Below are 26,879 nucleotides of genomic sequence, written 5' to 3'. Positions count from 1 at the left end.
GCATGGTGAAAATCTGACACACACACACACAGCTGAGGAGAAGATATAGTCAGTGCACGCAGTGAGTCCCTGCATCTTCAGTGCAGATGAAGGAGTGGATTCTATTTCAAGCATGAGTGACGATATAAATCAGTCGATCAATAAGGAAAGAGATAGCCACAAATGCTTATAGATGGGCAGTCACACAAAACACAGCCTAGCACACACCAGTGAAAGTAAGTCTGAGGGAGTCCTGTTTTGCTAGTTATTAAAAGCCTCAGTACACTGGTGTGTACCAGTAAATTGGCTTAATACTCAACACTGGCTCTTGCTGACTGATAATGTAACCGAAGCTTTAGCTTAGCATGAATAAAATGGTGTGTGTATGCGGGTGTGTGCGTGTTTGTGTGTAGAGCGCCTCAGTTTGCTGGTCTGCATTATTGCTGCAATAAGCCAAGGAATAAAGTCAAACTGCCAGGCACTGAGCTGAAACGCTCCCACTGCTGCAGCAAACCGGCAACTTAAGTTTCAGCATCGCCACACACTGAGTGCACATCGGATTTAAGACTGGAGCAAGAAGCCGTAATACGTTACTAAAGTCTAATTTGCCTGTCGTGACATTGGGTGGAGGGGGGAGCACAAAATAGAGCACAATAAAGAGAAGGAATGGGATCCATAAAGAAAAGACCAAAAGATAGTTACTGAGGGAGATGGGGAAGGAGGGTTGAGAAAGATGAAGAGGGAGTAGATTAAGCCTGCCACATCCTGCGCCATGACGACAAGCATGTGGAGCCTATTTGGCCAACTGACACATATTCCAACAACAGCACTTCTTCCCCCCCCCCCCCGTCCTCTCAGACTTTCCATCCAGAAGAGCGGTTCGAAAGGCAGAGAGGGGGGATTGGTCTGTGGAATATGCTGACACAGGCTAATGAGAGAGAGGAGAAGAGAGGGAGAGACACAAAGAGACATACACAAAGAAGGAGAGAGACCAAAAGGTTGCGGAGAGCAGTGGAGAAAATACAGTAGCAGTACAGCAGTAGTTTTCCATTGGCGTCTGGAAGGAGTTGGTGTGCACACCTCTCACTTGGCGCCCGGGAAGCGTGTGTGGTCACATGATCACCAGGCCACGTTATTCAGAAGTTTATGGGAGCTCACTGCTTCCAGAACTTTGAAAAATAGAAGGATTTTCTTCCTGCCAGGTTTCCCAAACATGCTGCACAAACCTAACACGAGTCTCAATGCCTGCACGCCAAATGTATTTTCCACATAAAATGGAACAGAGAGCTGTCTTGTACAGATTATTTTCACTCCCTTCACCAAACCAAATCAGAAACATTTCCTGTATTTTAAATTTACACGTGTATTTCTTTAATGCTCAGCTTCTGATCACCTGTTTGAACATGCAAAAGGATTTGTGTACACGTGGAAGTGTGTGGACATATGCTGGTGTAATCTGTTTCATTCCTAATGTTCATGTTGTGGTATCTTATTTGAATATGTACCTGATCACACCTGCGAAGCCACTAAGCCAACAAGCCTCTACCTGAGTCTCTACAACACTGTGTCAACATTATGCTGTCCAATATACACAGTCACTGAAAGCTGAGCAGACGTCTTCGCTCTTTCATATTTTTTCAGACCTATTTACCACCACAACTGAAAGGAAATGTGATTTACAATATATTAGACAACTATTTGCATGCTCCATGTTTAAATTCTATAACAGGTACAGATACATAAAAGTGTCGCATTTTCTTTTTCCAGTTATTTTTTCCTACCTCCTTTTTGGTTTGGCTTATACTGTAAGAGAATTAAGCCATTCACTAATTCTGGGGAAACAGAACCAGGGGACGTGGTTAATTTTAGCTTATTACAGCTTTTTATTACAAAAGTAACTATAATTTTACAGCTGGAACTGCAGCTTTGATTCAGGATCATTATCATTTATACCTCGGCTGGTACTTTGTCACAGGGACAAACAAACTTTCCTCTGAGGTGTATTGCTTTCCATCAGTACTTGAAGTTAATCGATTTGTTATTGCAGATGTACAGGAGAGCCAAGCAGCTCGGAAAAAAAAGTCCCTCTTCACTTTGCTCTCCCTCTCTCAGAGGACTCAGGAAGTGATGTCGTTAGTTCAAGGGCTGGAGACGGCCAAAGAAGCATTAAGACTTGGCCAAGGTCGGCTGTTGACACTTGCCTCCTAATTGCTGAGGGGCTGCACGGGCATGCAATCTGCTTTCAAATGCAAAACTGCACTTTAAGAGATTAGAGACACACCTGGAATACATATTACCATTTAGCGTCACCCAAGACTTTTCCCTCAGTTTATCAGCTCAGATAGTTTATCCCGGAAAAAAGTGCGTGCGTGCACATCCCAAACACTCACATACTGTAATAACACAACACCTTGGCATGCAAAGGCACCCACTGACTTGCATCCAGCAAAAGCAAAACTACATAATCATGAAGATGAGTTTTACAAGATACTATAAAGAAGAAATAGAGGCATCTGCATGTCCTCCAGTGGCTCTGTGGCTAATTACAGGAGGTCATAAAGCACATACAAAACACATACCACAGCGAGTGTCTGACTGAATCAATACCAGCATGCCTCGTGCTGTGGATGCTCACACACTCGCAGGCTTGCACTCACAAACACACCAGGTGTTTATAATCAAATCAATATGAGCAATATCAGCATTGTGTATCTCGGCTGTAACCTCAGTGCTGTGTCTGCCATATGCCTGCCTGTTATATCTGCTCCTTTAACCCTACAGGGACCCGAAACACTCCTTGAATAACCGCAAAAAAGTTAGATTTTGCCAGTGAAGCGTTTATGCGTAGAGCAGCCTTTTCAAGAATGTCAAGGTAAATCATCTACTGTAGATCTCAGAGTGGTTTAATCCCGGGCTACATCCCAAAAAACAGACAGTGGGAATGTAAATCAGCCCCGAGACGGAGGCTTTTAGGCTAATCGAACTGTCCGCCAGGTAAACGAAGCACACCAGGAGTTCAGGATACTTCTGACAGCCGATGGTGGCAGGTTTAATGAAAGCATTGGCTCATTAACATAGGGCTCAGACGGTGGCCCCATGCTGTCCCTCCCAGGCTCGTTATCTCAACAGCAATCCACCACAGCCATGGCTAATTGGCTTCAGCACACAATAAAACTTCTAACGTTTTGAGAGATCATTAGAGCAGGTTTGTTTTTGGAGGTTGCTAGCATGTTATCAGCAGGTCTACCAATACAAAGCATCAGATGGCAGCAGGTTCACCTAATTTCTCCACCTTAATGATAGATCCTGCAAGAGGGCAAAAGTTTGAGTTGGAAAGTGATGGGGATACAAACAGGAGGAGGTAAGGCTGTCCTCCTTTCAGAAAAACTGTACATTTTGTTCATGCAGTTTTTACGGCTGCAGAATAAACAAAGCTAAACACAATGCACTGTGCACAGGTTACAATATAATCAGTGTCGATACAAACCATCATCACGTCTCTCTTCTGTGAGTCTCAGAGTCACTTTTCTGCATCTTCTGTATTAATACCTGCAATGAAAAGAGAAATAAGTCCTAATGTGAGTTAAGTCCAGTGAAAACAGACAGTACAACATAACCATTATTTTACCTTTAGGTAACATAAATGATGTTATGTTCTCACTAACAGATATTGTGCAGAAGCAGCTGAACTGCATCAAAGTAAGCTCCTTGTCTGATGTTTATTTAGCTGCTTATTGTTGACAGAGAAACACACCTTATGTTTCCATGTCTGTTCTTTTATGTTAGACTGCTGCGAGTGTCAAGGTATAACAGACAGGGTTTGAAAGTGGGTTGGACAGACAAGCAAGCTATGTTTTCTTTCCTTTCCTTTTCATTTTAAAGGTAAATAATAGCCAGATTGAAAACAGGAGAACTGCAGCAGGTCTTATTTTTGCAACTGACAAACCGCTGAGTAAATGTAGGCAGAGCCTGCAGGGCAGTGAAGCTATACAGTAAGCATCCTGCTACCTCTCTGCCTTAGGCATACAGAGTTTTAGGTGGTCAGATTTTTCATTTTTTTCACAGATAACCTTAATTACCTTCCTTACCCTCAAAATACCTGCCTCCATTTATGTGGCTTACTGGTGAGCCACCATCGCTTTCTGATTTTCTAATTTGTATTTCCCTGTCTCTGAATCTTGGACAAGTGTACTAGTGCTGCTAGTAAGAAACAGCAGGGCTGATTTAAATGCTGAGGATTCGTTACCTAAGCGTTCTGTTTTTAATGGCCCTCAGCAGATTGTGGATATAACACTCACTGCATCCTCTGCATGATGGAAGGATGGGCAATGACAGAAGTTTGGGTCAGAGTGGGCAACCCCATTAACTCATTATTCTATAGCTAATGTTGACTTTGTCAGGTTCCTTTGGTTCCTCAGTCCAGGAGGAGTTCGTTAAATCTACTTCTTGGGCCCTTAGAAACTAAAATTCCCTACTGCATCTTTAAGTTTGTGTTTTCCCTGCATTTTAGGAACCACGGAGGTAAATGAGGCTAACATTAGATTAAAGCATAACACGTCACATCAGTAACATAACAAGCATGCAAAGGAGCACAACAGCAGGTGAGTCTCTCAGTCCAACACTTTGATCTAGACTTTGGTGACTTTTGACTTTTTTCCCCTCGCATCATCATCAGGTCAAAATTTTAGTTCTACATGACATTCCCATATTGCAATGTGTGGCAAGTGGCAGCAGCAGGAGATGGTACCTTTCACTGGGCATCTGTCTGTGTGTACTCTCTCTTACACCCTCTCTACCTCTTTCGTATGCACCAGTGGTCTTAGCAATTAGTTTAGATTAGCCAGGCCTCGCTATGGGGAAGCCAGCCTCAGCCCAGCCCTTTGCAGCAGTGAGTTTAGCGACTGATATTTTCAGCTTGAAGACCTCTCAGCGTCAGCGTAGCATGCTCAGGCAGATCCATTCAGGTTAGACTGTCTGACATAAAGACCTGTTATTCTCCGCCAACCTCCTTCCTTTCACATTGTACTGGTCATTAAGAGCCTCAGATGGTTTAGCGTTGACCTCTTCACCCCTACAGAGGAGATATGCTCACTATCAAAGCCTGAGATCAATGATGGTGTGAGACAGAGAATAGAGAGAGTGCAAATAGAGAAAGAAAGACAGAGAAAGAGAGAGATACAGAGAGAAAGAGACTGTTCCACATCAAGTCCTAAGCTGATCGATTCCCTCCTAACAGGGCCTAGTTGCATTGATCGTAGTGTAAGTAGCTGCCTCGCTGTGGCTTACACTGAAGCCCACACAGCACTGCTGCAATGGTCTGCTGATACACAATGGAGGTTGGTTTTTAATATTCACCTTGTTTCATTGAAGCCCTCTCAATATTATAGAACATTTTGGTCCGAAAAGAGATTTTACAACCTTGATATGGCATGTACACCCCATATGTACACTTTCACAAATTTACTGACTAAATAATTTGGCACACCACATGGGAGTCTGCACTACACGGGGGGCCTTTTATCATTGCAAGTGTTCAGCCACTCAGGCTTGTTTGTTGTTTTAATCTGAGGACTGTGTGTGTGTGTGTGAGTGTGTGTGTACGTGCATGTGAGTCACACATTTTTGTCCCTTGAGTCACACATTTTTAGGGGATTTTCTTGGTTTATGATCTCAGCACAAATTACAAACAAGCTAAACAGGAGGGAAGACAGAGAGAGAGAGAGAAAGAGAGAGACAGAGAGAGGGGGAAGATCTGTGACAGAGGAGACAGATGAGCAAGAGATGAGAGGGGAAAAAAAGAGAAACTGAATGCAGGTCAGGCCTCAAAAGATTACTGCATGAAGGTGGTCTAGGCAGCCTGGCTAATTATGCGTGACATTACTGAATAAGCTGTTCCGCTTGCTACATTTTATTAAAGGGAGTAAGAGGCTGCACACCTTAATTCATTATTCATTGATTTGAATAGATATTTCACAGAGAAAATACATGAAAGAGCACAATAACTGTCCACTGGCTCAAAACTTCAGAAAACTTGAATTTGAAGGTACTCAAATTATTGATATTGAGGAAAAACAACTGCAAAATCAATTTTTTTTTTTTGGTGACACATTTGGAATTACACTGTACAACTCACAAAGTGAGCAATGGTTTTATTGGGACATCACACTTTGACAAGACATAAATGTCTGTGGGCTTAAGGGAGGTACAAAATCAAGTTGTGATGTTTACATGCAGGTGAGATTTCAAAGCAGCTTTGCCCCATTTACCCAACTGCCAAGGCAATCCAGTTTTACAAATAACTATGAATGTTGAGAACAAGACAGTCCCCCGTGCCGGAGTTAGGAGGAATCAGTGAAGAGGGTTTTGTTCTGTGCAAGGCATTGACTCAGACCTCCAGCTGAGTGAGTTGTGATTCTAATCCGATCATTTGTTCTCCCTCCCTCCCTACAAGGTACTTGCCAAATATGTTAATCTACCCAAATATTCCAACTTATTCTTCAGTGAAGAGTGTGGTTTTCAAACAGAAGAGACCCCTGACTAAGTCCTAGATACTTATGATACAAAAAAGCACTTCCTGCTATGAACATGTGTGCATCACAAATGCTCACAAGTACATACACAATCTTCGTGCCCGCATCCCAATTCCCAGATACATGAAGGCATATACAGCACATGCGTGCCCACTTTTACTCAAACCCCTCTGCTGGGGTGAGCTTTGGGAGCAGCTGTTTTTGTGCATCTCCGGGTTGCCAGTGTGAATTAGAGAGAAGACTGCTCTGCCTCCTCTAAATGTTTCATGATGTTTACCAGGCTGTTTGTTCTGAGAGCAGATCAAGGGCGGACCACTCCCACTGGCACCCACCAAAGGGGAGAAGGGGGAAGGCGCAGAGAGAGAGAGAGAGAGAGAGAGAGAGAGAGAGAGAGAGAGAGAGAGAGAGAGAGGGGAAAGAAACATGGTGAAACAAGGTGAATGAATGACTTTTTATAAAGCCAGATCGCTGCATGGATTCGGTGATGGATGCTTAGATGGATGGATACAGACACACACTGCTTAATCTATAATGCATGTGTTGCTGCCATTTATGGTATGGCCAGAAAACTGCTCGACTTAAACAAAATAACATTCATTAGCTTTGGTTTTCAATCATTATTTTTCATAATGGAAAACTTAACTGGCAGCCTGGGAAAACAATATTTAGTATTTGCATGCATCATCAGTGCATATGTTAAGAGGAATTATCAGACCATGCAGCAGTGAATCTAAACTCAGCACAATCAGTGCAAACATAAACAGCTAGAAGGCAGCATCAAAGCTGACAGGCCCTACTGAGTGAAAGTCCTTTGTCAAAGGACAAAGAATAGTAAACATTGATAGATCGGATGAATGAGAATTGACAGAAACAAATGAAAGAATGAGGACAAACATAAAACAGAAAGGATCAAGGGAAAAATTATAAAATCTGAATGACTTGACAATAAATCACCACAGAGAGAAGTGGAACATGGAAAAAGTTGCAGACCGCCTACATACAAAATATGTGTAAATATATAACCTTCTGGACGACACGTAATAGAAGATTAAATGAATATGAATTGACAAAAACACAGATTATGTCCAAATTGAGAATGTCTGTATAAATAAAAAAGTGGGAATTCTGGGATAATTCTTAACACAGCATGGACAGACAAGGATACAGAATAATGAATATTACTATATTCAGAACATCCACCTAAATTCACTATATTCTAAAGGTGGATATAAAGCGATAATTGACTCGTACGATGTGTCGTCTAGATCATGTCAGAGGACGAAAATGTTAATAGTGTTTTTCCAAAGTGACCTCGCTTGAAGAAAAGGTGAAATGGTGCCTCCTTAGAAAGTGGCGAGAAAAGACAACATGCTGCAAAAGTAGCATACTGATATGGTTAGTTGTTAAAAACCAGTACAAAATCAGCAACCCTACTGCCAAACACTGACACTGACCAATTTTGTTAAATTCCAGATTACATTCAGTGCCAAGGTTCTCTCCACCTGCCACCACAGTTTGTTTGAGGCTGTGGAAAGATCACGGTCATGGCAGGTAAAGATATAGCTAAAGGGACAGTTCAATATTTTATTCACTTTCTTGCTAAGAGTTAAAGGATTCCATTCTAATGTCTTTGAGGTAAATATGAGGCTACAGCCAGAAGCTGAGGACAAAGACCGCAAAACAGAAGTACAGAGAAACAGTCCGACCCCTGGTGAAACCACAAAGTGTTTTTTGTGCGGTTCCGTTTTCCTAAAAGGGACATATCGTTAATTAGTGAACTTCACTGGTGCTGGAAGGTGGATTTTGTTGCTGCCGGATAGCAGCAGCCTGTGCATCTTTGTGCTAAGCTAAACTAATTGACTGCAGACAAGTATAGTGTGTGAAATCAGACATGCTACATGCCTATCGACCAGACAGACTTCCTCTTGCTTTCCTCCTTGCTCCAAAAAGGACACACTATTTCCTGTGGTGGCAATGAATGTGGGCAATGGGTGAGATTCACATGGTGGCGAATCACCCAGCACTGACGTTACTCCTTGGATACAGTGCTGCATGCAGACCACAGGTTGCCCCCTCCACCGCGGCCTTAACTCACCTCTGTTTCACCACGTTTGGCACAGTACATCTAAGATGATGAGACATGAAGGGAAGTGGAACAGGGAAAACAGTATGCATTGCTCTCTTGACTTCTATCTTATATTAAACAAAGGAGAGGAACCCATTAGTATTCTAGCCTGTAGCTTTATCTCTCACACTCTTCCTGCTCCTTTTCTTAAGCTGTGACGCTGGGCAAATATTTCCTCCCTAACTTGCCATATTTCATCGTTCTCAGCGCCAACACCCCCCACCTCCCGCCACCCTCCCTTTCTCCTTTCCTTGCTCCTCAGATGGCGTTTAAGACGATAATTGACATTCTCAGACAAGATCAGTGCTGACCTGGAAGCGAGCAGGGGAGCGTTTAGGCAGTGACGAAGCTCACAATGCCCCCGCTGTTCTGCTGGTAATTACACCCGGGGCACGGAGATCGGCCGCTGCTTATTGAATTCATATCAAATAAAACTCAAGAGAAAGTGCGGTGTAGCAATCCCACCATCCAACTACCCTCCCCACATCATCCGTCCGTCCTCCCACCCTCTCACCCCCTGCAGCTCATCTACAGCCCAGTTTCTCCTAATTCACTTACTTATTCTGTCATATCTGCTCCCTCTCACTTATTTTCCGGCTCTATTCTTTCTCTCTCCCTCACTGTCTCTATCATTTTCTGCACATTGGAAGTCTGGTTGTCTCTCTCTCTGTCCCCCCCCCCCCCCCCCCCCCCCTCATCCTTTTCTTTTAACTTAGTCAAACCTCCAGAGTTCTGTTTCAGTTTCTTTATTGGATTCCCTGGCTGTTTTACTTTCCCAAAAGCTGGTGTCTGTCTTATTCTCTGGTGTGTGTGTGTATGTGTGTGTGTGTGTGTGTGTGTGTGTGTATATATATCTCCGAGCTTTTCCTTCCAACTCTGCCTCAGCTGCGTTTCTCTGTGTTTGTCCTCACCTGGCCTCTTGCTCTGCCACTTGTTATTTTCCACACATGACATTCTCTATTTCTTCTGCAATCATCTCTCCGCATCCAACAGTCTCATCAGCTCTATTCCTAGCAAAGGTCATGATTGACAGCAAGAAGAATACAGATTACTGTATGGTGCTGTACCCACATAATAGTAAGATACTACAGGTGTCTTTACATTTTTGCTTCACCATATCTCCAGGACTTCAAGACTACATGCTGTTATTTTGTCTGTTGCACTGCCGCAGTTTGTCCCCGCTCCAAGAGTTCTCCTGCCTACCACTTGAGGGCGACATCACCATATGCTTCCACTTATTAACTGATCTGCAACTGCAGGTCCACAGACCCTGCTGCGCCTCATACACAGTCCACAGTCTCTTGGTAGTTGCACCCTCCCATGGGCTCCCTCCCCTCCTTCTCGCCACCCCTCCTTTCATCCCTCCATTACCCCCTCACGCACTCCCGCACTTCTTAAATCAGCTGCGATAAAAACAGATGCCGGATTGAAATGTCACAAGCGTATCTCAAACTGCCAGAACATTAACCTGTTCACCCTTAGGTGCCTTTCTTACTTTAACCCTTAAAGGGAGGGGGAGGGAGCAGAGGAGGAGGAGGACGTGGCGAAAGGGAGAAGGAGAGGGAGGCAGGATGAACTGCCATTGATTAAGAGCCCTCATGGGTTACGGAGAGCAGGCAGATATACAGGCAGGCTGTGCGGGGAAAAACAGACGGCGTAAGCAAAGTAGACAGAAAATACTCCAGCGGCTAGGGGAAGGCGGGAGGGAGGGAGGGAGCGAGAGCAATAAAGCAGTGAGACAAGAATGAGCTAGAGAAAAAGAGAGGCAAGAGGGTGGACTGAACAACAGATACAAAGTCAAAGAGACAAGGAGGAAGAAGGGGGGAAAGGTGAGAGGTGAGAAAATACTAAAGGAGAGGTAAAAGAGTGAATGGTAAAAGGTAAGGTTGGGAAAGTCAGGTTATGTATGGCGATGGCAGCAGGGGTGAGCACTGATCTGGAAAGAGAGTGAATGTGGATACGGAAGAGAGAGAGAGAGCGCATAACAGAGTAGATATGTGCTACATCTCAGTGGGGGCAATTTGGTTGATAATAGGCTGATAAAACCGGTGCCTGCTCTCAATGCCTGTCATAAATCTTTCATTGTTACTCTCGTCTCCTCCATCTCCATCTTTTTTTTTTTTCTCTTTTCATTTTTATTTGTATAGCCATCTCCTCGGCCTTCAACCGTACAATGCAACTGCCACGGCTGAAACGGGCCACTGATGCATTTTAAAATACGCACCACAGAGGGATCTGGGAAAACAATGGGTGAAGCTATGTCTTCCTGCCAGCAGAGGCAAAGCCCACTGTCTTCAAGAGTCAAAGTTAGGATATGACTGATATGCAGTGTGAAGCTTTGAGGATTGCTTGTAAATAGGTTGGGAGGGATAAAAACAAAAAAGAAAAAGCATTGAGAAGAAATCCTTGACTCTGACATGCAGAACTAGTATCAATATTGATTTGCTGAGCTGTATCACTACACGAAAGTCTCATATTTCTTTGCGTCCGTTGTGCTTTCACCTGTCCTCTTTGAACATCCTCCTCTTCATTTCCACCTACTGCTCTACCTTACATCTATCCCTCCCTCCCCTCTTCTTCTCTCATCCTCCTCTTGCTGCCTATCTCTTTGTTGTTTCCGAGTATCCTCTCCCTTGACATGACCATAAATCACAGGGACTGAGAGGGTCTTGTTTGCGTTGGGGGGTAATTATATGTACCGTATGTAAGCTCTCAGGCCATGATGAATTAGCTGCCCTAAATAGGCCACTCCTGACTGACACAGGTGGCGCAAGCATCAGCCACCACTAGACCAGCTGCGACTTATCGAAACAGGGAAATAGGTGAGAAGGAGATGAGAAAATAAATGAAAAATGAAAATACAGAGAGAGTAGAAAGGAGATGCAAGGGTGGTTTGTTGTTAGTGGCCCAAATGCAGAGTTACTGCCTGACGTCTCCTTCATAAGATACAAACTTCAAGTCTGAAAGCCTCCTTCTCAATCACAGACCATTTTAGTATCAAACAGAACTACACACTAGAGTAGAACAGAACCATCAACAGTGCTATTAGTAACAAACCTGTGCTTTCCTACTTTGACAAGTCTTTAAAGTGGCCCAGTAAATCAAACTCATTTATAAATCAAACTTTACAAAGCAACTTGCTGCAGCAGCAACAATATGAAAAAGAGCAAATGGGTATCATGAGATTAAAATGGATGTTTTATTGAGCAACCTTCAGTCATGTACTGCATATTTATGAGAGTAAAAGGGAAAAGTTTTAACTGAAACCTTGTGAAATAAACATGTCTTGAAATAAAACTGAATTATTTTCATTTCAGCTGGCTTAGTTTTCAATTTAGACCTTCATTCCTTTGAGCCCCCCCCAAAAAATGTTTAATAACTAATTTAAGTGCTGAGTTTAAGTCTAGTCTATTGTCAGTGAATTAGCTATAGAAGTGAAATGCCGCTGTTATAATGTGAAAAGTTAATTTTTATAAGAGGATGTTTTTCATGCTATAACAATATATTTTCATATGAATATGACACAAACAAATCTGGTTATGGCATGAAACTATTCTTGTTGTAAGAATATACAATTTATCTTTAATATGGTAACTTAGCCTGTATTGCTATAATGTGGAAATCCTGTTTCAATGAGGATATGGTGTGAGGAAAACGGATAAATTGAGGAATAAGGCTCATTTACACGATTTGATGATGTTCTACTTCATGCTTGGGTTAAGACATGGCAAGATTCTGCTGTTACTGAGCATGGCGAATTATATTTTGAGAAGTACCTGTACACTAAGAAGGAAAAATGAGTCAGACCTTCTGGGGGTAACGTCATTTCGCACTGATCAGCTGGATGGGCATAGATACAAGATACAACATCTCAGCTGCATCCAAGCTGAGCCATATGCGTTAACCCTGGGCCTTACTTTATGTGGCATGTTGACTCATACGACAAATTAAAGCCCTTTGGTGTGCTGTATGTATAAATGGAGAGACTGATGGCCTTTCAAGGCTCAGGCATGGCTTCATGCCTATTCAACAAACAGAAATCCCAAGATCATCGCTGGTTATGTCGTAACAGAGGCTGAGAAGAGGATGGGGACAGCTGCCATAATTAACTCAGATTTGGAAACTGAAAATGTCCCAATGGCAAGAAATGCAGAGATTCTTATGACGGCGTACGGATTGCCACATCAGTAACCGTTATATTTCTGAGTCCAGTAATCACAATCAGCAGATCAAAAGCTGCTGGGCCTTTTTGAGAATGCATCATGCCCAGTACTGGATAAACTGTCACCAGGAACTGAAAGACAATGACTGTTTCTCTGGCGACTTGTATGGCAGCTTGTATTGTTTACTTGTCTGAAAATTGTGGACATATGTTCATTGGTCTATGTTTCTATATCTCTCATTCAATTCCTGTGTGTGTGTGCGTGTGTGTGTGTGAGGGAGCACAAGAGAGTTTGTCCGGTTTTGTTGCTGAACAGCCAATAACTGCTCACTTATTGTTTGCTTTCACAGCTACAGTAACACAATTGGTCTAATTTCCAGTAGTTATTACAGCTGCTGCCCACATTCCTTCAAAATGGTTGCTTTGCTGCCACGTAAGCAGCAAGCAGGATGTCTAAATGGAGCCCACCTATAGCTAACTGTGAACCCATGCCCTTCACGGGATGGTTTAGGGAATATCCCATTCCACTATTGAGGTCCTGCATCTCAAATGCATCCATAAATGTTAAAGGATCTCCCAAACCAACACTCACAGCCATGTGCAAACACAAATTAAAAGAGCAAAGCTGCAAGCTAAACAATGAAAGTGAGGCAGAAACTATTTAACACAGGAAGAAACTAAATGCAAAATAATAAGGCCCATTATCCTTCAAACAAATCACCTAAGACATCTATTCACATAAAACCAAACACCCTTAACAGTAACAATCCCTTGACATGCTGGTAAAGTAACTACTGGCAATCCCTAGGGGACGTTACAAAATATTACCATTTGATATTACATTGTATAATGTAAGCAGCAGTCCTGTAACTTTTCTCAACATAATTTTGGCACAGTGTCATCCTAGACATTATTATTAATCATGAAGGGAAAGAATTTTGCTAAGGGCTGGTTATCTTCATATAAATGACTTTGGCTGCACATTGCTGGACACAGAGTTATTTTTATTCCTGATTTAAATACTTTGCCTGTGGGACAAAGTTAAAAAAAAAAAAAAAAAAAAGGCCCCTTCTACACCACCCATTCACCCCCTTTGTCCATAAGCAAGCATATGTCTGCATGTATCATATTGACTCACAATAGGAAGCGTTACATTAATCTTTCCTCTCTCTGCTGTTTCTATTCTACGGGAAGAGCTGCGGCAAGTCACACATTTAAAGAATACTCACATTATCCACCACGGAGGAAATGCAGTTGCTCCAAGTGGACTTCCAGTTCTCATGTACACCAGCCCTTGTCTATTTGGAGGACGAGATCACCTGACAAAGGTCTCTCAGAAAGCAGCAAAGGCCTGTAAAGAATTAAACACTATTCAGTTATTGTTGCCTTATAATGGCAGAAAACTTCTTACTCTCACCAACCAAAGCATGGTTGCTTTGGTTGTTGAAGCCATAGAGATGTAGAGCGACAGTGAGAGAGAGAGAGAGAAAAAAAAAACCCAGAGAGCTCCTGAGAGCATAGATACTTAAAGGCTTAGAAATTACCCCCAACAGCTCTGAAGCATTAAGGCAGGGCTTCATTATGCCAACTGATGCCTTGGTTAGTTTAGCACATTATTTCTATCTGTGAGGAACATATGAAAAACTAATCACAACCATCCTGTTTTTTGTGTCTTCATTTTCTGATCTGGGCACAGAAGAAAATATCAGAATGGGACCGGGTCCCCTGGGGTCAACAATAAGTCACACATGGCAGAAGAACCTACATGAATACACAAAAAGACTAGACCCTGTTGTTCGCCTCCTGTTATTTGTCTAAGAAGAGGTGCTTGATGCTGGCCTTTAATTTGTGGACTCTGAGGTAACAATAACTACCAAATCACCTTTTTGTCAAGTTGTAGGGATGTACTGCCTGCTATTAGAGGAGCTTATCTGAATCTAGCAACAGATAATTTATGACTTAATGAGTTCACTAAAGAGGGATGAATAGGGTTTAAGAATAAGCCAAGTCGTTTGCCAAGGTATTTCAAAATGTGCAAGTATGTTTGTGTAGTAATGTTTACCAATACCATGTAATTTGTGCTTCAGGAGAAGGGGCAGCCAACACTCAGTTTGAGAGCTCTTCCTTTTTTTTTTTCTAATAACAAGGTTTGTATCCCTTTTTATTTTTTATGCTCACAATATAAAACAGACATTTTCTCACTGCTGATTCCAAAGACATTTATCAACTTGTGTTTCCACAAGAGTTGGTTTTGAATTGTTAAAAGTCAAAATTCTTTAAGAATAAATCAACAACTTTAGAGATCAAGCACGTTCTTTTCATGTTCATTTATAGAGAACAAAAGAGAGAGGTCTTGATCCTTGTGTGAGGTGCTACACATAGGAGAAAAAAAAAATTGGAATTATCTGCCAGACCACAAGTAACAGCTGAATATTCAGTTTGAAAGGTGCAACTGTGCATTTATTCCCAGTTAACTGTAGTAACAGCATGTAGAGCAGCCATTACACCATTGCAAAGTGGAAAGTGTTGAGCTTTACACTCAGTTTTCTGCTTTGTGTCTGTACAGACGTTCACAAGCACATCTTTTTTCACTGTTTCTTTGTGTAACCTCACCACTAAAAGAATTTGCTCAAAGATTTATTCACACATTCTCTTTTTTCAAATATAAGTCATTTCTATGCATGTGCAAACTTGAATTTCTTGTCAAGATTAATTTTACAAGTTTATAAAGGCTGATTTACAAATGCCAACACTAAATTTTTGTGAACGTTACTTCACAAGCTCAAAATCTTATCAATCGTAATTTGAGCACTACTGGTCGTCATGCCAGTCCATCTACTGGTCTGAGCAGAACCTCAACCTGGTTAACACAGGTGACATCTGACCCTGTGACAAACACTGACATGCTACTGATTCCTACATCATCCAGTCCTCTGTAGTGTTGCAGAAAACTAAAGCTCTGGTTCTTTGCTTGAGTTGTAGGAGATGCAGCCTCTTATCCTTAGACATTTGCAGGGACATCTTCCGGGCTCACAAATGCTTCTTTTAAGAATTGGCCAGCAATCACTGACACTTTTTCTGCTACATATCTTGGTTTTTGGATCAACTACTTATGTGCCAGGTTTGGATGGATGTCTTTCAAACTCTCTTGTGTTGGAACTGTTCCAAGTACATCCAAGTGGTCCAAAAGATTAAGTAGTTCATCCCTGTCCTCATCTAAAACATCTTCTATTAAGGCAGTGGTTATCAGATCCCTATCTGACTGACTTATGTACAGGGGAAGGCTTTAACACAGCATATCATTTGAGACTTAACTCTTACCAAAAAAAGGAAGAGAGGACAGGGGAAATATCCATGGTCTTGAAGTCAGAAATCAGCCAGTAGATTTCCACTCTTCTACCTGCCATTTAGGAGACAGTGATGGAACCCTCAGGTCCTCCCCTTCAGCTATGTTGCCCATAAACTGTCCAAAATGCAGCATACACATCTCTTGAGAGACCATCTCCATCAGCTCCTTTTTCCATCCATTTGAACATATTTCAGGGGGTGTCTGAGGGACATTACACGGCCTATGTAACAATTCACTTGTGTTCTTGTTCCATGCGTGAAAGGCACTCTTCTGGTAGACCACGATTTTTCTAAAAATCTCATCAGAGTGGGGTATCTGTGTTCTGGGCCATGATCATGCCAGTTCATTGAAAAGGCCAAGTTCCAGTTCACAACTGTATCACAGGGAGTCCACCTCTGTCTGAGATCAACTTATCTCCTTATAACATAAATCATTTCCTGTCATATATAATTGATCACGTTATAACATGAAAAGATAAATAATGTATTCTTGTAACAAGAAAAGTTTCTTGTTATAACCCAACCATTTTGAACACAAAGTGAGACACTCACTGATTTCCAGCCAAAAAAAGAAGACTCCCGTCTGCCTATAATGGGATTTAAACAAAGATGGAAGTAGGCTGAAGTAGAAATGTTCTCGTTTTGCCTGCGTACCCTCCACTCCATGCCAGCCATTGTCATCCCTCAGCTGACAAGTGATGTTCAGTGTGTTCCAAACACCATGACAGATATCGTTTCGTGTCAGCCGGCCAGACAGTGGCAAGCAGGAGATGTAGGGGGAATAATGTGGCTGGACTGAGGAATACGAAATGAGGGAAGAGGGAGAGATGGAAGAGGGGCTGCGTGTGAGGGCAGGGAATGAGGCAACCAGAGAAAATACATTTATCTTCTGGCATATGAATAATCTTTTGCACCCCCCCCCCCCCCACATGCATAATATTTTTCTTCATCACAAGCAAAGGTGCTGGTGTAAAGCTGTATGAGAGTGAGATACAAAGACAAAGTAAGAAATAAGGGAGAAAGGGTGAGAGAAAATGCCTTTCAGACATAGATGGCAGCCTCAATATGTCTAGGAGATACAGTACACATGCGCATGCACACACAGCTGGACATTCCCTAATGCAGCAGATCACAGTTGTATTTATGGCTCTTCTGATGGTCACCATGACAATATGACACATGGTGGACATATTTTTCTCCCTAGAAGCTGCCCACCTACACACACACACACACACACTATCTGTCACACATGTATTCATACACCCCATATGACATTGGGGTCAGGATAATATATTTGTGAGTGCAATTATGTGCTTAGTATGTGTGTGTTCTCTGCAGTGTATGTTAGGGGGTAGGTGTTGGTGACTTTGTCTGTGTCATTTTCACAGTGTTAAATCTGTTTCATCTTACCTTGAGGATGGATCTCTCCTCTCCTCTGTCTCCTTGGCTGTGGCACCTCTGTCCCTCATTGTCTCATGCTGGCGGCCCCCCCTTCTCACTTTCTCTCTTTCTCCTTGTCTCATTGGCACAGGCCTCCTCTCTCAGTGGAGGTGTGTGCAGATCCAGCTGGTGAGTGTCATGCTCTGCTGCTTGGTACTGTTCAGTAATGGCCACAGTGGCCAAGAGAGCAGCTGGACACACACACACACACACACACACACACACACACACACACACACACACACAGAGGAAAGAGGAAAGTCTTCCCAGAGACTCACTATTCATTCCCTTCATTAGCATATTGCCTGTCTCACAGGGAGAATGGGGCCTGGTGGGGGAGGGGGGCTTTGGGGGCTGCTGTCATATCACCCTGGAGCGCCATCCAACCGCCTTGGAATAGCTTTCACTGTGATGACCAGTGGCATGTTTCCATTTCCATCTAACCATAAAATGCCACAAGAGTAAAGGTTTGAGCCTGAACTTACAATTGCTGGATTAAAGCCTAAACTGGCATTTGTGACAATACAGTACCAATCACAAGAGCTCTGTAAACAAATCCATCTTAGTTACCAGTCTCCCAGCTGGTAACCATTCGGAACAGGCTGTCTCGTGACAGTCAGGTCCGGAGGTGCTCTGCAAAACTACATTCATCTCACTTTGGAGGTCAATAAGTAAACACAGAAATTCCAGCTTGGCACTGATGTTTCTGCACTTTCAAATTTCAGGATTTATTACATCTAAATTGCATCATAAATCTGATCGCAGTGATTCTCAGTACCAACAGTTTTGGCTTAGGATTACAGGTTGGCATTATTTCATAGCTGAAAGGCAACAGTAACTATACACACTGCACCACTAGCTTAGCCGAACAGCTACACATATCTTACTAGAAGAGCTTCATCTGCTACAATCTCAATCTGACTTTCTTTGATACAATATAGCTGTGCACAAACTCCATCATTTTTAATTAGCTGCTGATTAAAAACAGGCAACATCCACACATGATAACTTGAGTAATTATTAACACTAAGCTGCTTGGCCATGATACTCTCACATCTGTGGTGCTGGCCCAGCATGAGTCTCACTGATGGATACACATGTTTTCTTGGGTTTTAGGTTCTCCCGTTTTGCCTGATTTACTGCAACATCAACACAGTTAACTGGGGAATCAAACTCCAACTTTCCTCTCGAAATACAATGTGAAGAGGAGGCTGGAGTCTCAATAATAGCAAAGCTTGCATATCATAATTTATCTGATTGACAGGTGTCAGCCTGTCACTCATCCACTGTGGTTTATGCTTGCTTGTCAGACACCTATGGGTAGAGTTAAGAGACGCTACACTAATTTCTAATTAGTTTGCACTGACAGATGTGGCATATTACTCTGAATGTAAGTTTAAATTACACTTCATGTTAAACTCTGTTAAATTTACCCTTTAACCTTTGTCATCCATCTCTATATCTATTAATCATTTATTGTTTAAACTAAAAAATTTTTTAGTTATCTTTAGTTTTGGCCTATAGCCCTTCCAACAAACACCAATCTCAGCATCAAACATAGAGAAAACGAGGAAAAAAAGGACTGGAATAGATAAGGAACAGCTACACAAATGAATATTTCAGAATTGCGGAGCGGAAGTGATCTCGGAAATCCTTCTTTGTTTTGACAGACTTCAAAAACACTGACTGACTTCGTAAATGATTGACGAACCCCAGATCAAGATCATATTTTATAGAGGATGTTCATAGGCACATGCACGCAACATGCATAGAGATGCAAATTTGAGAAGCCTCTTTTGTAGCCATGGCTACAAGGTTCAGTAGGATTTCAAAGGAGTATAATAAAAAGACTAAAAAAAACACTGAAGAAGGAAGAGTAAGAGAACTTTACCAGTGAATGCACCTCACTTTTTATTTGGGAAAAATTACATTAAAAAATATGACAAAAAACTAAAAAGTAAGCAAATAAGATAGATGGTATAGATGGTGGTCATGTGGCAAAAACAAACACCTGCAAGAAGGCAGAAAGAGGGGAAGATGGATTAAAAAGGAAACATGGGCAGACCATATGTAACCCTGCTAACCTACCTATAAGGATTAAGCACGTGATAAGTTAGCTGAGCAGTGGGCCAGGTTCTAGGTTCATGGAGGTAAATGCTGTACTGTGATATTCAGAAAGCATAAAAACAAGCCCAGGGATAATGTTCATCATCTTAGCAAAGTGTTTGTGTTTTTTTCTTCTGGGTGCACCCTATTATTTGTTGTAAGTCAGCGTCAGAATGGGGTTTTGACAAATCTTACCACACCGGTGAACTTGTGCAAGGAAAAAGGAACAGGCGAGATCCATCTCTGATGAAAAAGCAATCAGATCTCTCAGTGGCTGGCCATTCAGTTTCCATTTTCCATCCATCAATCCAAGGAGTTTCCAGTGTTATCAAAAAACCTAGCCATCATAACAATATAAAATACTTATTATTTACAGTCATAAAATTTGATCATTCATAGTCATAGTCAACCTATGTTCTTAGAAAACACACTGGGTACTATATTTATGACATAGTTCATAGCAGCTTCAACCCACATCATTTTAATCCATGTTAAATGACATATGAACTGTCTTTTAACCATGAATTTAAAACTACTAGCTCTTTTCAGCCATCAACTATGGTTGCAAATCTTACCTATGAAATCTCTTTTACATCTTAAAATCTCGATTTAGGTCCTAATTTTTATCCTCACACATTTTAAACTAGGGGTGTGCCATCTAAGTCACCTCATGATTCGATTCGATTACAATTCACAGTGCTACGATTCGATGATTCCCAGATTATCGATGCACCTCGATTAATCTTTTTTTTCCCCACATAGAATGTTTCTTTTCTCACTTTGTAGTTACTTGTAAAATAATGTATATTTTTACATATCCATTCATTGAAGTAAAACACGTTTGTCTCTCTTTTCTTTTCTAACTTCTCTGATAAAAGAAGAAAAAGGCATTAGCTTGCACATGTGCCTGTTTCATTTATTGATGTAGATTAAAAACAATAATAATAATACTAAAAATATATATTGTGTGGCTGTACTGACATGATTCTGATTTGATTATTTTATTATGAACATGTACATGAAAAAAATATGTTAAAAAAGAAAAGAAAAAATAGGGAAAGGAAATTGACAATATTTCCACTTCTATTACTATCTGATATCTTGATGTCCAGGAAGTAATCCTTTTAAATCTTACTGTATGTGCATGTCAGCCAGATTGTTTCTCATATGCATTTTGGACACTATATGGTCACTGTGCGTATTCTGACGTTTCCAGTCAACGGAGTGTTGACAGACTATGCAACACTCGGCGCTAACCCCTCAGTACAGAGCCGAGCAGTTCGCGTGGAGTTTCGCAGTTTTTTCGCCGACGAACACAGAGCCGTAGGCAGCCGCTTCGCCATGCTTACATTGTTTTGAAGGGGGAGGGACTTAGTCTGTGGAAGGGGCTTATTGTGCCACCCAGATTTGCTTCCCTCCGTGCAGTGTTCCCCAGACACACGTTCCTAAATTGCAAACAGCATTTCACTCAAATTATGTCAAATTCCGCGATATTCCGCGTTAAAAATAGATTCCGTTTTAGTCGGCCAATTCCGCGATTCAGTGATCGCGGAAATCATAGGGTCCAATAATATGTCCGGGGGGCACGCGCTACTTTTTTTTCGTTCCGACCGCTGCACTTTCCTTCCGTTATTAAAAGAATCGATTTTTGAACATTTATGAATCGATTCTGAATCGTCAAGTGTCGCGTCACGATTAATCTATGAAACGATGAATCGGGCACACCCCTATTTTAAACCTTTACTTGGACTCTTACGGAAAACTTTTTCTTAACAATCTCCTTTTACAGGACACTATTGATATTCAATCTATTCGTTTATACCAAATTAATTATTAAAAAAAATATTAACACAGCTCACATTCATTTTCTTCATGTTTACAGTGAAATATGCGTTCACGAGCTTTTATCATGATATAGCAACGACTTTCGCATTCAGCATGTAACACATTAGCTAGCAAGCCGACACACACACCTAGCATGCAGCGAGACGAAACGACACAGGCTACCGCCATTAGCTACATTACCTTAGCTGAAAATTACTCACCCAGACGGTCCGGTTACAGTAAACCCACATCAGCAGGCTTCGGGTCACTTCTGCTTTCCCTTCCGAATACATTTAAGTGGTTGAAACTAACTTATGTGGAATAACTGACAACTGTTTTGTTTTTGTTTTTTGTTTTTTCGTATTTCCCACTTGTTTGTCGCGCTGCTCTGGTGTGTGCACAACCGCACCTGCTACCTGAAAGGGGGCGGGACTTGCTTACTCCCTCCTATGGCATTTCACTACTGTGTGATTAACCAGTAACAATAAAATACGTGACAGACACGTAAACCAACCAAATAATTTCAAATAACTTTATCAACCACAAAGTATCAAGAAAATAAAATTATTTGATATTAAATATTTAACAAAACAGTCACTGCCAAAGAAGCAGTGGAATAACTGATTAGAAACTGATTTAACTGTTAATTCAGGAGCTTTAATTTAAGAATCCTGGCTAAGTGTTGTGTTCCAGACAAACACGTGGATATACACAGGCACATACTGTAACTTCTGTCTCTTTCTCACACTCTTACCCAGCAAGTAACTGTCAATCACACTGGCTCTTACTGAGGGATTATTTTAGTTTTACCAGCTTCTCAGTTATAAAAACTCACTTTGCAGACAGTGCTCCTGTCTATAATGATTCAATTTTTGAAGTCTATTTTAAGACAGTATTCACATTCCTTTGAGTACTGTACTGTTACTGGTCATTATTGGTAATCATATCTCTCCACGCCAGCAATGAAGCAATTCCTGCACAGTGTGGCTACACTCTAAAAGTGAAGAACCACCCAGCGAGATGCAGATTTCACCCCTGTTCATTTTCTGTGAATTGTGGGATTCATCATTCTGTAAATTGAATAAACATGTCATCCATCTTCCAGCATAACAGAACATGAAGCCGCAGAGTGAAGTATGGGCAACGCATACAATAATATGCTATTTATTATTTACCTCTTTCACTGTGACATAAATATTTAATGTAGTCCATTTTTAAAGCATATAATATAGAAAACACAAACTTTAATGCACTCATGGCAGAATCTGTATTGGACCACATCAATGCACACTTCTTATGTCACCCACAGCAGGATATATGAGGTCCCTCCCTTTCAGCTGATTAAATCTCTGTAGCCATTATACAGCAGTAGGAGTGATGTCTGTTCCATCTGCACTCTCTAATTTGAGGGATGTACTGCACATTACCAAAGTGCTGCACAATTATGCAAACTTTAAACGTTGTGGATAACTTTATTACAGTACATCATTCGAAATGGCGCTGAGCTCTAGCAAAATATGTACACGGCCATCTGTGCCCTTAGATGGGTGGCCGATTTCACACTGATTCAAGTGAAAGAAATGTCTTCTGGATATGTTCAGACCTCAGAGATTTGTCAAAGAAAACATGCTTTAGTCTTCATTTGTGAAAAGCCACAATGCCATTTTTTCTTTTCCCAAATTATATGAAAATTTCACCAGTTTTCCTTCCCTACCAAAAGTTTTAGGCAAAGCATGTTCTTGTGATAATCTTCTAGTAGACAAACAAACAGGAAGAATAAAATAAAAACACGGTCCCACCAACTCTGTAGGGGAAGGTAATAAAGCCCAGAATGAAAAAAACAAACAAAAAAACAGGATTAACCTTTAACTTGAGGTTGGCAACAGGGAGTCCTAGAAGTCCCACTCTTTGTCCTGCCTTTTGTCTCTGCAGGGCAAAAACTTCCAGGGGCTCCTCTGGTTTTTGCTGTGTGTGCATGGCCCTGTGAATGCATGTGTGTATTGTTTGCTTGTTTGAGCAGCCATACCCTCAGGTTTGTAAGATGATAACTTTTCTTGGATGGTGCAATGAAGTACTGGAAAGTCCACCCAGTTAGTGTGTATGACTTCATGCAGTATCAGCAGTGTTGAGCTACTTGAAGTTTCTTGTTAGATGTAATTGAAAGATGTAATTGAAGAGTAATTGAACTAATTGAAAAAGTAATTCCATTACTGTACTAATTACAAAAGTAATTGTTTACATCATTTGTTTCTTAAAGCTACAGTGTGTAACTTTTTACAAATATTTTAGTTGAAATATGCTCCAAAATGCATCATAGTGTGGAGTCTGTGTCACAGAAGATTCACTGAACAGCCTGGGGTGGGAGCTCATGCACGTCAGTCAATATTCAAACATGCCTCTGGTCTACTACTACTCTTGCACTGAGGCTTCAAGCTAGTATTAGCTGCAGAATGACGTCTCTATGGCTGACTCACAGGCTTGCAAGCTCCAGATTCTTGCATTAGTTGAGACAGCATACATGATGAGGATGTGGCTGGGTGAAGCGCAACGGAGAGGGCAGAGGGAGGGGTGGGAGGAAGGGAGTGGGGAGTCTCATGATAGTGCTAGCTTGATTTTCAGAACTTGATATTGTAGCTTTCATTAATGAGTGCAGCTCCACCAAAGTTGCCTTTAAACACGGGTACAAATTGTAAACCCTTAGACTGCTTACAACATTACTGTGACATGTGACATGTGACATACAATAAAGTATTAACTGCTCAAAATTACAGATGAGGATGTATATTTATGGTGGCATGTGACATGCTGTAACATGGTGACCTAACAAAAAAGTTAAATAAAGCCAAGCCAGAAAGAAAATTAACTACAGAAAGGAAAAAGGAGAAACATGTACTGCAGGTTTGACATTTCATCACTGTATAGTAATGCAGTAGATCAGTACTGACAGAATAATTACAACAGTTCTCATACAGTCATTTAGTTTTTTGTCCTTTACTAGCACTCATGAGATCTTATTTAATTCACCATTGCCATACTGTAGTCACAGCAAAGCTCAGCTCATGTCAAATTCCCATTGTTTTTGCAAGACCTCATTTGGATACTGATGCTTCATCGAAGAGCTTTAATAATGAAGAACAGCAGCTGAAACACCCTGTCATTTTCAAGTCAATAAGTGAAACACCTCTTTTCATAGAGTTCACTCAATGAAGGAGATTTGAAATAAGAAAGTCAGTGAGATAGATCGAGGTTCTAAAGGTATTGTTGTGAGATAACAGGTCATTAAATTCCCAGGATGGAGAAAAACAAGTCTCATCTGAATAGATTGAAGGGACCGCAATTCATTCTAACCCCCAATTATCTCTTACTTTTCTATTCCTAGCAATCCCAACTGGCTTTGTGCATCTCAACAGCTCTGTATTTACTTTCTGCCTCTTCTCCTCCTCTAATTCCCAACCAAAAAGTTCTCCCAGCTTCTTAGTCAGCCATGCATTGGAAATAAATTGACTTGTCAGTGGGCGATTGCTTACGTCTGGTTTGCCATCTCATCTTTTTGCCCCTTCCTCCTTCCCACTGCACTTTCCACCAACTGCCATCCTCTGCCATCTTTTCAACAGATGTCCCTCCTCTAATCACTGCTCTCTCTTTTCCCTACCTCTTATTTTCTCTCTCCTCCCTTTCATTTTGGTTATCATTTTATTTCTTGAATGTGTTCTTTGCTTCTCTATTACCCCCTACCCCCCACCCCCTTCTTTCTCTCTTTACTCTGTCTTCCTTTCTCCCTAGCTGTGGGGTGATGTATGGTCCCTGTCAGAGCTGGAATCAATGGGATGCCGGTTGTTTTAATTTAGCCTGGGAGCCCAGCGGATCCAGATCCTCAGCGTCATGGAAGAGCGATGGCAGTGGCCTTTCTCTCCTCTGTTTTTACTCCCCTCCCTCTGTCCTCCCACACTCACTGCATTGATCAACACTTAGCTCCCGTTGAACAACCGTCCGTGCAGGCCCCCACCAGCTGATGGCCACAGAGAATGGGTAAGCTCACCTCATGTCTGTTAACATGCTCTAGATTCACATCAGTGCAGGTCAACGAGCTGCCTCAAAGTTTTGTTTGAGATGCCTACAGCTAAAGCATGTTAGCGTTCAAGAGTGGTGAAACACAAACAAGTGGATGGGGGAAAGCTGCCACCTTTGTTGGCACATGGAAAACATGTTTTATTGAGCATACTTTTGCCATGAAAAAAGCACATATCATTCTCCACAGTGCAGCTTTGAGAATCTGGCTCAATCATGCAAAAATAATTCTGATGGACATAATAAACAATTGATAAAGGGCTGAAAGGTAAAAGGTTGGATGAGCTTCATTTGAGCCATAATCTGGGGCTCATCAGCCACATTTCTCCTGACAACTCCTCCTCTCCCTCTGTCTCATACCATTTTCTTCTCTTTCGTCATCTCCCCTTCATCGACACCCATCATTAATACAAATCATCTCTCCCCATATTCCCCAATGCCAGGCCTGAGCGAAAGCCGTCATGCAAAGCTCACATTGTGGGCTAAAGTAATTAAAGTGGCTGCTTTGAAACAAAAGGCTGAATAGAGAAGAGCTTTGGAGAAAATGAAAGAAATGTGCACAGCAAGGAGGGGAAGCAATCAGAGAGGTGGGTTCCACCACAATGGCTCTGTTGATGAGAAATGGGCTGTACACACGGGTCATGTATTATTGGGTTTTTAACAGATGTTTGCGTGATGTGACACAAAAGGTTGGAGGGGCTTGGTTTTTGTTTGAGCCACATCATATTTGCATTAAAGAAATACAGCAATAATAGAACACTTTGTTTAACAGAGAAGATTATTGTGAAGGCTGTAAAACACTGTAATGATTATCTAGTTCTTTACACTTAACACTTCTTTTCTTCTCCAACTGAAATTAACTTCTAGCCAAAATCATAAAACTAACTTCTTTTTTTTAGAGTAAAAACTATTAATAGTAGTGCTTGCTGACTTGCTAATTAGTTAACTAGATGCAAACTAACAAACAGCAACACAAGATACAACACTGTCAGCTGGAAATTACATTTATATGTTTATATGTTGTTTTCCCAATTAGGTTTTGTGGTGAAATGTTCCCTGGAAGTTCTGTCTATATTTACTGCGCTTGATTTGTAAAAAAGTGGGGGATTTTTCAGTATTTACCTAAAGTCACAATCTTTCCCTAACCATAACCAAATGCTGTGTGTGCCTAAACATAACCATTAAACAGTTTAATCATATTGTACAAGTGGATATTGTACTGCAAGAGTGGATGTTGTCAGGAAAATAAATGACACAACTTCCAGGAGTTATGGTTATAAGATACATATATGCTTGA

At 41.4% G+C, this 26,879-nt stretch overlaps 1 long non-coding RNA gene across 1 annotated transcript; it reads right to left on the bottom strand.

Moving 5' to 3' along the window:
• Positions 1-19,482: 19,482 nt before the first annotated feature.
• LOC121191755 lies at positions 19,483-21,917 on the bottom strand. The gene is made up of 3 exons (XR_005895134.1): positions 21,736-21,917; positions 19,886-20,027; positions 19,483-19,595 (listed from the first exon to the last, which is right to left on the bottom strand). It is a non-coding gene; the product is annotated as an uncharacterized LOC121191755 (long non-coding RNA).
• Positions 21,918-26,879: the final 4,962 nt, after the last annotated feature.

The sequence above is a fragment of the Toxotes jaculatrix genome, chromosome 13 (assembly GCF_017976425.1).
Source record: "Toxotes jaculatrix isolate fToxJac2 chromosome 13, fToxJac2.pri, whole genome shotgun sequence".
In the NCBI taxonomy this organism is placed as follows: Eukaryota; Metazoa; Chordata; class Actinopteri; family Toxotidae; genus Toxotes; species Toxotes jaculatrix.
The sequence above is the reverse complement of the archived record's forward strand: the minus strand, read 5'-3'. Positions and strand labels throughout refer to the sequence as shown.